This window comes from Heptranchias perlo, chromosome 4, assembly GCF_035084215.1.
Source record: "Heptranchias perlo isolate sHepPer1 chromosome 4, sHepPer1.hap1, whole genome shotgun sequence".
In the NCBI taxonomy this organism is placed as follows: domain Eukaryota; kingdom Metazoa; phylum Chordata; class Chondrichthyes; order Hexanchiformes; family Hexanchidae; genus Heptranchias; species Heptranchias perlo.
Window position 1 is genome coordinate 38,995,853 of NC_090328.1, and position 15,628 is coordinate 39,011,480.

General features: G+C 44.1%; 1 long non-coding RNA gene across 2 annotated transcripts in view; it reads left to right on the forward strand.

The window, feature by feature from the left end:
- Positions 1–523: 523 nt before the first annotated feature.
- LOC137320474 (uncharacterized) overlaps positions 524–15,628 on the forward strand; it is a 117,347-nt gene continuing 102,242 nt past the window's right edge. For both annotated transcript variants that reach the window (XR_010962537.1, XR_010962538.1), the window contains exon 1: positions 524–669. This is a non-coding gene — a long non-coding RNA (uncharacterized lncRNA). The remainder of the gene's footprint in view (positions 670–15,628) is intronic.

Here is a 15,628-nt window from a genome sequence, read left to right on the forward strand (position 1 = left end):
CACCCCCCAACTCATTCTGCACTGCCAACACTACTCTATCACATCACTCCTCACACCCACTCAAAGCTCATCCTCAACTTACCTGCACTTCCTCACCACTTCCTCACCTCCCCAGTACTCACCCCACCACTACCACTCAACCCAATCCTCATACAATGTCAAGGCTCTGTCTCATACTCACCCTCTGATGCATCTCTTTCACGGTCAGCCGCACCCAAACCGGTTGGCCACATCATCATTACTCACTCAAGCTCAGAATGCACAGGAAAGGGTGGGGATCGGAGGGAGGCCACAACAGATAGTCGTGCTCACAGACGCGGAGCAGGAGGCGCTCGAGCAGAGCCGCACCCTCGAGAGCCTGTCCACCAGGGCCACCGAGACTAGCACCCGACAAACGTCTGGTGACAAAACTTTAACATTCAGCACACACAATATGAATTGATGTTAACATGCCTTGTCATCTTCAGCACCTCAACATCTGTGATCATGCTTAATATTGACTTCTGTTCTCTTACAGGACCTTCAGCGACCGCTGTAACGGCAGAGGGTGCTTCCTTGGAGGACCTGCTGGCCTCTGAGTAGGCACCGTCATATCTGAGCGAGCCATCCACCAGCGCAGATACACACATCTCGGTGGGACCCGTCCGCAGTTAATTGGGGTCGCACATGGTGAGTTACCGCACACATGTGAGCACGAGCAGACACTGGCGGCAGGGGCAGCTGTGGAGAGTCCGCATCGGTGGGAGCACTCTTCTCCAGGCTCTGCTCAGCTGGACACAGATGTTGAACCCTGGGGGCCATCCATTAAAAGGAGAATGATCGATGGGCAGCAGCTCATTTGCGAGGTGCTGGAACAGGTGCCATGTGCACTCTCCACAATCGCGCAGAGGATGGAGGAGTCCAGCTCCTGCATGAGTGGAATGGTGGCACAGGTACGGGAGGGAATCTCTGAGACACTGTCACAGGGATGTGAGGGCATCTCTGAGATAGTGTCACAGGGACGCGAGGGCATCTCTGAGATAGTGTCATGGGTAAGTGCGGGGATGTCTGCGATGGAAGGAAGGCTAGCCTCCATGGAGCTTCAAGCATGGCTCACAAATGAGTCCATTCAGGCCCTGATAATGGCCGTTCGGACTCAGGGTGAACAACATTCTGCCACCTTAAACAGGCAGGCAGATACACTAGCATTGGCCTTACAAGGCTTCACACATGTCCTCCAAACTGTCATCCAGCAGAATGTTAGGAGTGGTGTGGGCTTGGCCCAGGGGCGGGATGATGGGGAAAGGGGACATGGAAGTGGGGACGCCACTCAAAACACCCCATGTCTCACCCAATGCCCCCCTTTCAACCAATACCCACAATGCTGCCTCCTCTCCAGGTGGCCGAGTCTGCCCGTGCACAGGTGCAGAGGAGCAGTCTTTGGAGGGGCCCTCAGGGGCACCGAAACCCAGAGGGCGTAAACCCAAAGCAGAGTTTTAGGTGGAAAGTAAGAAGCACAGGAGAAAGAAATCCAGTAATTTAAAGGTGAGATTGTTGACCAACAAGCAGCAGTAGCTTGTTTAGAAGCATTTAAAGTTTCTGTAGAAAGGGATGGTCTTGAAACTGAGAATGAAAAAGGTAAATGTGAGAGGTGTGAGGATGATCTGGGACTTGCAGGAGTGAGAGAGGCAGTTGTAATGATTTAGCAACTGAGAAATTTACGGGAGTTTTCGATGAGTTCCAATGTGCCCCCTTTCTCATGTACTCTATGCCATTACACCCCTTTCTTTGTTCAATAGAAAGGAAGGCAAGTAATTGTGCAGGAGGTTGATAAGTTTGTATTAGCCCCTTCATGGCAGAAGCTATCAACCAGTTATGTAAAAGTTCCTTTGTTAGATAGGCAAAGAGTAAGAACAGATATAGGAAGAGAAAAAAATTAAAAGCCAACAGCAAATATCAGTGATTAAAATTGTTATGAGAAAACAGGTTTGAAGTCAAAGACTAACTTTCTGTTGTGTTTCATGTACTGTCCCTTTAAATGTGTGCTGCTTTCTATTGTTTCATGCTGTGGTGTCTCACAGAACTAAAAGCAGTTTTACCCTCTGTAGTCCCTGTTATTGATATTAGGAGTAATGTAAGCATATTAATCATCATCTTTTCTGTGAGCATATGCTGGTTTACGTTTGTTAATTGATTTCTCCGTCTATTTATACAAATGTGTATTTTTTGCGATATTGAGTCCTTCTGTTTTTGGGTTTGAAATTTGAAATTTACAGACTGAATGTCTGACCAAATGATCAAATTATGAATACTGCTTTTCTATTGGTGGCCACTTTAAAAAAAATGGTTATGTAAATTATGAGAACAATCCCTAGCTCGTGATTTGGGAATATCACATAAAATTTGTCACATTTGAGTATTGAGTCAATATTTTAAGGTGGATGAGAGCAAATATGGCTTGAATGATTGAGTGTGATTAAGATACCTGGAGTTGTTATGAGAGCGTGAATGTTGTTGTTAAAAGTTATGTTTAGTTCATTTTAAGATTATACCCCCAGATTATGTGAGATTTAAGGAAAACCTTTGTGCTTTCATAAAAGTGTTTGACTTTATACATTTTAAATTACAGACGTGTGGTATGGATTTATTTTGACTGTAATTTACATTATACCACTGTTGAAATGCACAAAGAGTTTTTTCTTAAAAAAAGGTCAGAACAGCTTTGAAGACTTACAAAGTTACAGTTTGAACTTTTTCAAAGCATTTTTTTTAATTGACTTAACAGCACGTCTGAAACTGCCATTGTGCTGGCTAGCTCCTCCCCCACCCCCAAGGATTTTTCAGTGAAGGAGCAATTAACCCCTTACTTCTATTTACCACATTTAATTGCTGAATGTAAAGACATGCTGTAATAGTTTTTTAAGTATCAGCTCAAAATGATACCACCATGCTCACTACTGTGAAAGTATTTTTTTATTCGTTCATGGGATGTGGGCGTCGCTGGCAAGGTCAGCATTTATTGCCCAACCCTAATTGCCCTTGAGAAGTTGGTGGTGAGCCGCCTTCTTGAACCGCTGCAGTCCGTGTGGTGAAGGTTCTCCCACAGTGCTGTTAGAAAGGGAGTTCCAGGATTTTGACCCAGCGACGATGAAGGAATGGTGATATATTTCCAAGTTGGGATGGTGTGTGACTTGGAGGGGAATGTGCAAGTGGTGGTGTTGTTCCCATGTGCCTGCTGCCCTTGTCCTTCTAGGTGGTAGAGGTCACGGGTTTGGGAGGTACTGTCGAAGAAGCCTTGGCGAGTTGCCGCAGTGCATCCTGTAGACGGTACACACTGCAGGCACGGTGCGCCGGTGGTGAAGGATGTGAATGTTTAGGGTTGCTTTGTCCTGGATGGTGTCGAGCTTCTTGAGTGTTGTTGGAGCTGTACTCATCCGGCAAGTGGAGAGTATTCCATCACACTCCTGACTTGTGCCTAGTAGATGGTGGAAATGCTTTGGGGAGTCAGGAGGTGAGTAACAAGTTCTTTCAAGGTGCAGAAATCGAGGTGATTGATAGGGATAATGGAGCATGATTTATGGGCTAAGTCATGAAAGAAATGTGCACAATGTTAGGGACAGAACAAAATTTACACATCCCATCGCATCCGCAAGTGTCAGGCTTGAACACATAGAACAGTCAAAACTATGATGAAGAAAGTAGTCAGTGAGACTGAGATCTTAAATTACCCCTAATTTTGATGGCAATTAGAGGAACTGTGTTTAAAAGTACTGAAGTAACGCCTTTTGACTTTTGAAGCTATTACAGGTCATGAAAGAGCGTCTCTGAAATACCTCAATGCTGCCCCAATGACTGATATGTTAAAGCAAGCTGTTGCCATGAACCCTTTCGGGGTACACACCGTTGAAAAGCCTCCCCTTTTCAGTTCATAAATTTGGTTAACTTCTGATTAAATTGTAACCCGTATGAAGAGTTATTTCTTTTTAGATTGAAAGAATGGCGTGGATGTTTCTTGCTACTCTGATGGATTTTGTTGTGATCAGTGAGGAACGAGGTAGCAGAGTACCTGAATGCTTCTCTTACCAATGACAATTGGCAGTGCAAGGTGGGCCGATATTTATCTAGCAGAATGATGCACCCAAAACTTTAAATTTTTCATTATTCTGGCGACCACATAAAAGGAAATAAATTAACCTTCATCAGTTGTAGCAATTGTTTGAACTGCAGACTCATGTTAAAGGCAACAAGGCAAGATTCCATATGTAACAAAACTAAATTGGACCATGATGAATTAATGAAATGTCCGAGCCAAGGAGCAGGGCCAAATAATGGACTGAGTGATTCGTGATTCGGAATTTTCCTTCTTTGTTCAATTTTCCTATTGTATCTTTGTCTTCCGATTTATGTAATTGTATATATGTAAGATGTAATCATGCACTGCTAAGAGAAATGCTACACGATTTTACTAAATGCGGGAAGAAAATCAGGTGAATTGATGTAAAGAGAATGTGGGGACCTGATAAAACAATATGCAAGTAATGAAAGGGACTGTTTAAAGAAATAAATAGGCAGACAGGGGATGTTATCCGAACAACAAAGACTATTAAGGACAACTGATCTCAAAGACGATTATGTATGGAGGGTTTCTACTTAAATTAGATCCAAAAAGTGGGGAATGTAAGAATATTTATATGTTTTTACATTACTTTTATTTCTAACAAAGACATAACAATAATGTAGTCAGAAATGGGTTAACTCGTAGTCTCGAAAAGCCTGGCTTTTCCCCTCAATGTTGCTGTTAACTATAAAGAAGGATGAATTTCAGGCCAAGGACATTGTACTGTAAAGATAGGCACATATAAATAAATAAGCTAGGTGGGTGATATTGAGCTTAAAGATTTATTAAGATTGAAATACATAGGCTTTTAAAACACAGGCTTTTCATCACAGCAGGGGGTAGTGTAAGAGGAGATTGCCGCAATATAAAAGGCAATATGTTGCTATAGAGCATGCATCAAAGGTTGTTTACAACAAAGCTATGGCTCAGGGAAAGCAATGATAGGAAGTAACAGTATGGTGTGAAAAGGCATGGGGCCTCTCATCTCTGTTCGGTTCGAACAACTAGGTGGTCATAATACATCAGATAGTGTTGTATTCATCAGGAAGCAGACCATAAATAAAATGGTATAAAAAAGCAATACAGTGTTTTTACTTAGTTAGAAAGTGAAATCTTGCTACCTTTAATATATCCAGTGACATGAAAGGCTTGGAGAAGTCATCTTCATGATTCCTCATTATATCCACGCACGTAAGTGTTAGATGTAAGGCTAATGTGCGCTGCTTTGTATGGGTGTTTAAGATTAATGTTTTTTTAATAATAAATGAAGTGAATTATCAGACATATTACTGTCTCTAGCTTTTCAAATCTATTTAAAGGGTAAAGGACTTATCCAATATAGTGATGCACGGAAGTACACTGAGTGATGCTTTGGTCTAAAACATAGATGCAGCATGTACTGTGCTATACTTCAAAGCAGTGTTCTTATTTGTAAAACAAGAAGGTGATGCAGTAAGAGGGTTTTTTTTTTATTCGTTCACGGGATGTGGGCGTCGCTGGCGAGGCCAGCATTTATTGCCCATCCCTAATTGCCCTCGAGAAGGTGGTGGTGAGCCGCCTTCTTGAACCGCTGCAGTCCGTGTGGTGACGGTTCTCCCACAGTGCTGTTAGGAAGGGAGTTCCAGGATTTTGACCCAGCGACAATGAAGGATCGGCGATATATTTCCAAGTCGGGATGGTGTGTGACTTGGAGGGGAACGTGCAGGTGGTGTTGTTCCCATGCGCCTGCTGCTCTTGTCCTTCTAGGTGGTAGAGGTCGCGGGTTTGGGAGGTGCTGTCGAAGAAGCCTTGGCGAGTTGCTGCAGTGCATCCTGTGGATGGTACACACTGCAGCCACAGTGCGCCGGTGGTGAAGGGAGTGAATGTTCAGGGTGGTGGATGGGGTGCCAATCAAGCGGGCTGCTTTATCTTGGATGGTGTCGAGCTTCTTGAGTGTTGTTGGAGCTGCACTCATCCAGGCAAGTGGAGAGTATTCCATCACACTCCTGACTTGTGCCTTGTAGATGGTGGAAAGGCTTTGGGGAGTCAGGAGGTGAGTCACTCGTCGCAGAATACCCAGCCTCTGACCTGCTCTCGTAGCCACAGTATTTATATGGCTGGTCCAGTTCAGTTTCTGGTCAATGGTGACCCCCAGGATGTTGATGGTGGGGGATTCGGCGATGGTAATGCCGTTGAATGTAAAGGGGAGGTGGTTAGACTCTCTCTTGTTGGAGATGGTCATTGCCTGGCACTTATCTGGCGCGAATGTTACTTGCCACTTATGAGCCCAAGCCTGGATGTTGTCCAGGTCTTGCTGCATGTGGGCTCGGACTGCTTCATTATCTGAGGGGTTGTGAATGGAACTGAACACTGTGCAGTCATCAGCGAACATCCCCATTTCTGACCTTATGATGGAGGGAAGGTCATTGATGAAGCAGCTGAAGATGGTTGGGCCTAGGACACTGCCCTGAGGAACTCCTGCAGCAATGCCCTCCAACAACCACTACCATCTTCCTTTGTGCTAGGTATGACTCCAGCCACAGGAGAGTTTTCCCCCTGATTCCCATGGACTTCAATTTTACTAGGGCTCCTTGGTGCCACACTCGGTCAAATGCTGCCTTGATGTCAAGGGCAGTCACTCTCACCTCACCTCTGGAATTCAGCTCTTTTGTCCATGTTTGGACCAAGGCTGTAATGAGGTCTGGAGCCGAGTGGTCCTGGCGGAACCCAAACTGAGCATCGGTGAGCAGGTTATTGGTGAGTAAATGCCGCTTGATAGCACTGTCGACGACACCTTCCATCACTTTGCTGATGATTGAGAGTAGACTGATGGGGCGGTAATTGGCCGGATTGGATTTGTCCTGCTTTTTGTGGACAGGACATACCTGGGCAATTTTCCACATTGTCGGGTGGATGCCAGTGTTGTAGCTGTATTAGAACAGCTTGGCTAGAGGCGCAGCTAGTTCTGGAGCACAAGTCTTCAGCACTACAGCTGGGATGTTGTCGGGGCCCATAGCCTTTGCTGTATCCAGTGCACTCAGCCGTTTCTTGATATCACGTGGAGTGAATCGAATTGGCCGAAGACTGGCTTCCGTGATGGTGGGGATATCGGGAGGAGGCTGAGATGGATCATCCACTCGGCACTTCTGGCTGAAGATGGTTGCAAATGCTTCAGCCTTGTCTTTTGCACTCACGTGCTGGACTCCGCCATCATTGAGAATGGGGATGTTTGCAGAGCCTCCTCCTCCCGTTAGTTGTTTAATTGTCCACCACCATTCACGACTGGATGTGGCAGGACTGCAGAGCTTTGATCTGATCCGTTGGTTGTGGAATCGCTTAGCTCTGTCTATAGCATGTTGCTTCCGCTGTTTAGCATGCATGTAGTCCTGAGTTGTAGCTTCACCAGGTTGGTACCTCATTTTTAGGTATGCCTGGTGCTGCTCCTGGCATGCTCTTCTACACTCCTCATTACTTATGGTGTACATTGACCAGCCCAATTGGATCTAATTTGTAGTTCACAAGAACTTGAAAGCATCTGAAGCATCTATTGATTAGGTCAAGCCAAATACATTGCTTTTGTATGACAAAAAGATGTCAATGTAATCTGTCACTACACTTTCATCAACTTATTACAATCAGGAAAACTGAAAGTGGAAGACGGCATCAGTACTAAATTATAATGCTAACAAGAGTCAGTCTGACGTGACCCCAACCGATTAGTCAATTGAATTTATTGATGCATGTTGATTGTTGTCATTACCTGGAGGTGGAACAACAATCAGACCATTATTATCGCCATTTAAACTGTCTTGCACTACTGTTGTTGAGAGGGTTAGCATAAAAAAATACAAAAGAGTTCAGATAGAGACCAGCTGGTCCATCCATTCTATCATGATGTGACTTCTGCACCTATTCACCTCCAATCCGCACCCCCCCCCCCACCCCTGACTCCACCCATGCAATCTCCTGGCAGAGGCAAAATAAAGAGAAAAAAATCTTAGGCCAACTCTGCAGGAATTTCCTCTCCAACCCACAAAGGCAATTAAGCAAACTCCAGGAGACCACGGTGACTGGGTGACACAACCCCGAATGACCACCTGCCTTCTACACGTAGCTATGATAGCGACTCTCATGAACTCATCTAGCTCCTTTTTGAATGCTGGCAGTGCTCACTGCATGTGCTACAACTTATTCCAGAGGTCAACGACTCTCTGCGTAAAGAAGTACGTCCTATTATTTAACCTAATTCAGTGTTTACATAATGTATACTTATGTCCCCGGTCCTCCCTAACTTGTTAAGCTCGAATACCCGAGCCACTTGGACCGAGTCTAATTCTTTCATTATTTTAATGACCTCAGCCAAATCTCCTCGAAGTCTACACTTTTCTAAAATAAATAGCTCCAGCTCCCTTAACCCATCCTGGTAACTGAGGGCCTTTAAACTAGGTATCAATCTAATAGTCCTCCTTGCTGTTAAGGCCTCTATGTTCCTCACAATGTGAGATGACCAAAACTAGACGCGGTATTAGGATTCTTTGGAATGTAAATAATATGGTACTTTAGAATCACAGGCAGTCTAGACACAGACCAATCTAGACACTGTGGGGGTGAATGTCCATGGGAGTTCTCCCACTCATCTGCTGTAACTTTGGGTGAAGAGGCACGGAAACTCAGGGTTTCTGCAGCGCTTCTCCTGAGGTTATGGCGGATGAACGGGAGAATCCCTGCGGAAATTCACCCGGTGTTCCCAGCCTCGCCTTGTGGGGAATGAAAATCAAAGGAAGAGTTACTTTAGTGTTAGAAGCAGGCTGTCATGTTTTAAGAATGTTAATGTATTGACATTTTTGAGTAGGTAGCTAATTCTGTACTTATAGTGGATTGACCATTACTGGCTGCCACTTCAGAAGAAGACCTATAATTTTCCAGTCCATGCTCAGGCAAGTAAAATAACTTGCTATGTGCAAGGATTTGGAAAACCTCTCCTTATATCTAATATACCATACTCTAACAAGTTTTCTTTACTTACAAAACTAACTTTAAACACTTTAACTTAGCTGTTTCCCCGTGTCTCTGTTTTTAAGAAGGGGTCCACATCATAAAAATTGGTCTCTGGATAAAAATCGGTCCCTGATTGGCACTAAATTGACTACAAAGGCAATTTATTCAGCTACTCAAGGTCCAGAAAAGATGGAGCCAAGCCCATTTTTATTGCAATTTTTAAGCATCAAATTAGGAAGCCCTGCTGTTTGATAGGTTACTTCACTGCAAGTTCTAACAGTGCAGACACATGATAGCCCTTAAATGTGGCTCCATTGGTCTTTTCTTACCTCTTCTATTTTCTCCTGTTCTATTTTTTTAATTGGCTACTTCAGTTTAGTTTAGGCTCAGAACCATTGCCACTTCATACTGCAATAAGGTGTAACTATATACAGATAAATTCAAGACTTCAGAGAATCAAACGCCAATTTAAATATGTGGGTCCCATCTTAAGCCATGGCTCAGAAGTAGCACTTTTTACTTCTGATTCAGAAGTTCATGGGTTCAAGCCCCACTCCAAAAATGTGAACACTTTACTCTCTGGGTGATAGGCAATGCCTGGACAGAGCACAGTAAGACTTCAAGTTAATTTATACATTTAAAAGGTTAATCCCAGTTTAATAGTGCCCCCACAAATCTTGGGAGATTCAAATCCTGGCAACGAGTCCCCCAAAAATGTAACACTAGGTTTAATACCCTGACAAGAATACTCATTAAGGCCACCATACTAATCCTTAACCCTTCACCTTAACATGTTGTCAAGAAACCGTCTGGGGTTTTCCACCCAGTCTAAACCTAGAAGTTAGTGAAGCCTAAATTGAGCTTGCCAATTGTTATACATCAACCAGTTCAGATTCTATTAGCATTTAAGCTACCAACCACCATCAAGATCCACACAAGCTACTGTGTGAATAATTAATCCATTCTCGCTAATTATTGAAGGCGTCAAAGTCATGAACTAACAATTGTTTATTAATGTTAGAATCATTGTTACCAGCACTTAAACTTAAACATTGAGCATACAAATAAGTTCATTGATAAAATAAATAACAGAGGCTACAGGGCAGTTCAGTTATGTTACAATAATTCAACATTAACTACTTACTGATTACAAATTTACAGTTGAGATCAATGTCTCAGATTGATATAAACTGGTGAAATTAATTGAGGATTACACTTCTTAGATAACTTAGACATTATTGGCATTAGATAGCCAGTCTATTGAATAGATTAAAGTCTATGGGGGTAATTTTAACCTAATCTGCCTGGTGGGATATGGATGAGTTTGAGTTAGGTTCCCATTTTACACAACAAAGTCAGTGGGGAGCAAAATTGGGCGGGGTGTAAAATGGGTACTCCCCCCCACCCCCCCACAAGCGGGTTAGGTTAGAAATACCCCCTATATGCTTGTAGTTAGGAATGGTGCTTGGACTTAGACAACCTCATCCTAATGGCCTGCAATGGATAAACTAATTGCCTCACCTTTCTCTGAGAAGATGGTCCTAGCCTTCTAAAACATCAGAGTGATGAATTTCCATCTGTAGAGGTGTTATCCGTTCCTCCCGGTTCCTCTACTCCTGGGGAAATACACCCTCTATGATGATAGGTGTATCTGCATTAATTGGGTAAGATCTCACCTCTCTTGATCTCAGGAAAACTAGTACATCTAAGTGACACACTTTTATCTGTCTGGTATAGCTATATAATTTTAACTTTTTTTTTTATTCGTTCATGGGATGTAGGAGTCGCTGGCAAGGCCAGAATTTATTGCCCATCACTAATTGCCCTTGAGAAGGTGGTGGTGAGCTGTCTTTTTGAACCGCTGCAGTCTGTGAGGTGAAGATTCTCCCACAGTGCTGTTAGGTAGGGAGTTCCAGGATTTTGACCCAGCAATGATGAAGGATCGGCGATATATTTCCAAGTTGGGATGGTGTGTGATTTGGAGGGGAACATGCAGGTGATGTTGTTCCCATGTGCCTGCTGCCCTTGTCCTTCTAGGTGGTAGAGGTCACGGGTTTTGGAGGTGCTGTTGAAGAAGCCTTGGCGAGTCGCTGCAGTGCATCCTGTGGATGGTACACACTGCAGCCATGGTGCGCCGGTGGTGAAGGGAGTGAATGTTTAGGATGGTGGATGGGGTGCCAATCAAGCGGGCTGCTTTGTCCTGGATGGTGTCGAGCTTCTTTAGTGTTGTTGGAGCTGCACTCATCCAGGCAAGTGGAGAGTATTCCATCACACTCCTGACTTGTGCCTTGTAGATGGTGGAAAGGCTTTGGGGAGTCAGGAGTTGAGTCACTCGCCGCAGAATACCCAGCCTCTGACCTGCTCTTGTAGCCACAGTATTTATATGGCTGGTCCAGTTAAGTTTCTTCTGAAATCTTTCTCTCTCTCTTTGTTGGAGATACACGTTCCAATTTTACAGAGATACTCTTTTACATATACTAGCCATAGTACTTTTACACCTTCTACTACAAAGACTACTAAATGAACTAGAACTAAACTAAAACATAAGGACTGAAGACTGAGGACTGAAACCCAGAACTGAAGACTGGACATTAGTGCAAAAACACTATCTTGTATATCCTTCATTTCTAAAGAAACCCCCTCAATTCTACTGACCAATCTGAGTGATACATGTACTAGAAGAGTTCAGCCCTTCTGGTGTCAGCCACCTCACGTAATCCTCTTGGTACCCTTGATGGCCTCCAAGTCAATGAATCGCCGGTACCTTGGCATGCCAGGTTAATCATTTGTTCCTTAGCTTCTCAGGTCTTTGCTAACAAAGGGGTCACACACAGGTCCAGATAAGGCAGGATATCTTTATGCCCAGCTTAATCAGCCATCTCTGGCCCTGTGGTCTTCATAGCTTGTTTTCTATCTTTGGTAAAGAATGTTTTATTTGTATAAGCCTGCATGGTTCAATTAGATTTAACCCTTAACTTTGTAGCATTCAGTCTGACTTCTGACTCCATTTTGAGGACACATTTAAGACAATTCTTATGGCATTTCTCCGACAAACTTTCATAAAAAGTAAGATGCTTAGACTGCTTTTGGGAATGACTGACGTCACTGAACTCAAGAAGATATCTATGGCTGAGTAACACTCAGACATTATGGATGGCAACTTGGGTGATGGTTAAGGCCGCCTATGCTTGTGACGTTATACCCGAGTATGATTCATCACCTTTAGGATAAGCGATGAAGAAAATAGAGACAATTGAAAAAAAAGTGATCAGAAAGACCCTTTTTAACCCCCTCCCCAAATATACAAATTTATTTACAAACTTGGTGCAATCTGCGCCCTCACCGCACATGAAATTTTAATTATTTTTTTGGCCTGTCTTAATTTTAAGATTATTTTTTTCTATATTTTCCCTTTATTCTTTCTAGGTCTCCCTCATGCCACACATTGTCCCAGCTGAGAAGAGAGGCATAAAATCTGCTCCAAGACCATCACCAATGCTTTGGAACCAGCCACTGAGATTATACATAAGAGCCGTCTCTAGCAATTCACCTTTTAATTTCCACTCTCTCCTTTTGGGGAATCTCCTGATCTCTGTTCACTGCCTCTCTATGATTAGCGTTAGGATGACAAGCCTGAACTAGTGCCCTGCCACTCCATGGCATAATTCTTTGGGATTTTCAAACAGAGCAGAGTACATTTTGAAAATAATAGATGGTCCAGTCAACCAATGTAAAAGGCATGAATTCAGTGCAGCTTAAGCCAGCAATCATATGGATATTGTTACTCAATGTTTACTCTGACGTCTCTCAAGGTATAGTGAACATGTGTTACTTACAGAGTCTGCCACTCAATCCTTTACATGAACACTTTGGCTGTGCGCTGGGAGAACAGGTGTGCAATCAAGGCAGAGAGAGCACTGAATTGAGAGAGCAGGTCCTGTGCCAATTTCTTTCTAGGCTGCAATTCGGCGCCATTCTGCATTTTGTGTGTTACAGTGCTTGAGTCCATGTTGTGCCTCAGCCATGTTAATGCCTCAGATTTGATGCAGACATGTTTGAATAGACACATAGTTCAATTGTGTAGTATTTGTGCTGGTCTTGATCTTTTTTCTGGATCAGAGTAAACTCCATGGATGAAGAAATTCTTAAATTGGCTTTGTTTTTCTTTGCAATATTTGCAGTACCTTTTTAGTTATTTTTATTACAGATTTTTTTGAGGTTTCTGACAATCTTATTAATATTATTTACTGAAAAAAAATTGGGAAGCATTTTTTTTTCCTTCTAAAGATAAGTTTGTTTTTAATGTGCCTCAGAAATAATGATCCATGTTGGAGCTAGTTTAAGATGAAAGGCGGCTTGCCAGGGAGATCAGCCAGCACAGACCATTTCAGCAGACCTAGATGAAAATATATAGCACCTTTCAAAACCTCAGGCTGTCCCAAAGCACTTTACAACCAATTAAGTACTTTTCAAGTGTAGTCACTGTTGCACTGTAGGAAACATGGCAGCTTGTTGTGCACAACAAGGTCCCACAAACAGCAATGAGCTAACGACCAGATAATCTGTTTTAGTGATGTTGATTGAGGGATAAATATTGACCAGGTTCAACACCTCATCCAAAAGACAGCATCTCCAACAGTGCAGCATTCCTTCAGTACTGTCAACCTGGATTTATATACTCAAATCTTTGGAGGGGGTATTGAACCCACAACCTTCTGACCCAGAGGGGAGAGTACTACCACTGAGCTAAAGCTGACACCTCCAACAGACCTGGGCACACATGGATGCCAATGACTAAGGAAAACTGGCTCAGCTTGCTTCAGATCAGTAGGGCAGAACTTGCTGTCAGCAGCAAGGACATTTGGAGCCAACTTGCAACATTGGGAGAGCTCTGCCAGTGGTGGACAAGATCATTTCTGGCCTTAACTGTTATTCATATGGTTCAATTCCAATGAGCCCTGCAGTATCAGGTATTGGATCAAACAGGTATCTGATGTGTTACTAAACACATCAGGTACGGTAGCATAGTGGTTATGTTACTGGGCGAGTAATCCAGAGGCCTGGACTAAAATCCAGAGTCATGAGTTCAAATCCCGCCACGGCAGCTGGCGAATTAAAATTCAATTAATTAAATAAAAATCTGGAATTAAAATACTAGTATCAGTAATGATGGCCATGAAACTACCGGATTGTCGTAAAAACCCATCTGGTTCACTAATGTCCTTTAGGGAAGGAAGCCTGCCGCCCTTACCCGGTGTGGCCTATATGTGACTCCAGACCCACAGCAATGTGGTTGATTCTTAATTGCCCTCTGAAATGGCCTAGCAAGCCACTCAGTTGTAAAATCTCGCTACGAAAAGTCATAATAAGAATAAAACCGGACGGACCACCCGGCATCGGACCACTAGGCACCGGACACGACAACGGCAAAACATCGAGCCCAGTCGACCCTGCAAGGTCCTCCTTACGAACATCTGGGGACTTGTGCCAAAATTGGGAGAGCTGTCCCACAGACCAGTCAAGCAACAGCCTGACATAGCCATACTCACAGAATCATATCTTTCAGCCAACGTCCCAGACTCTTCCATCACCATCCCTGGGTATGTCCTGTCCCACCGGCAGGACAGACCCACCAGAGGTGGTGGTACAGTGATATACAGTCAGGAGGGAGTGGCCCTGGGAGTCCTCAACATTGACTCTGGACCCCATGCAATCGCATGGCATCAGGTCAAACATGGGCAAGGAAACCTCCTGCTGATTACCACCTACCGTCCTCCCTCAGCTGATGAATCAGTCCTCCTCCATGTTGAACACCACTTGGAGGGCACAAAATGTACTCTGGGTGGGGGACTTCAATGTCCATCACCAAGAGTGGCTCGGTAGCACCACTTCTGACCGAGCTGGCCGAGTCCTGAAGGACATAGCTGCTAGACTGGGCCTGCGGCAGGTGGTGAGCGAACCAACACGAGGGAAAAACTTACTTGACCTCGTTCTCACCAATCTACCTGTCGCAAATACATCTGTCCATGACAGTATTGGTAGGAGTGACCACCGCACAGTCCTCGTGGAGATGAAATCCCGTCTTCGCACTGAGGACACCATCCAACGTGTTGTGTGGCACTATCACCGTGCTAAATGGGATAGATTCAGAACAGATCTAGCAGCTCAAAACTGGGCATCCATGAGGCGCTGTGGGCCATCAGCAGCAGCAGAATTGTATTCCAGCACAATCTGCAACCTCATGGCCCGGCATATTCCTCACTCTACCATTACCAACAAGCCAGGGGATCAACCCTGGTTCAATGAGGAGTGTAGAAGAGCATGCCAGGAGCAGCACCAGGCGTACCGAAAAATGAGGTGCCAACCTGGTGAAGCTACAACTCAGGACTACATGCATGCTAAACAGCGGAAGCAACATGCTATAGACAGAGCTAAGCGATTCCACAACCAACGGATCAGATCAAAGCTCTACAGTCCTGCCACATCCAGTCGTGAATGGTGGTGGACAATTAAACAACTAACGGGAGGAGGAGGCTCTGCAAACATCCCCATCCT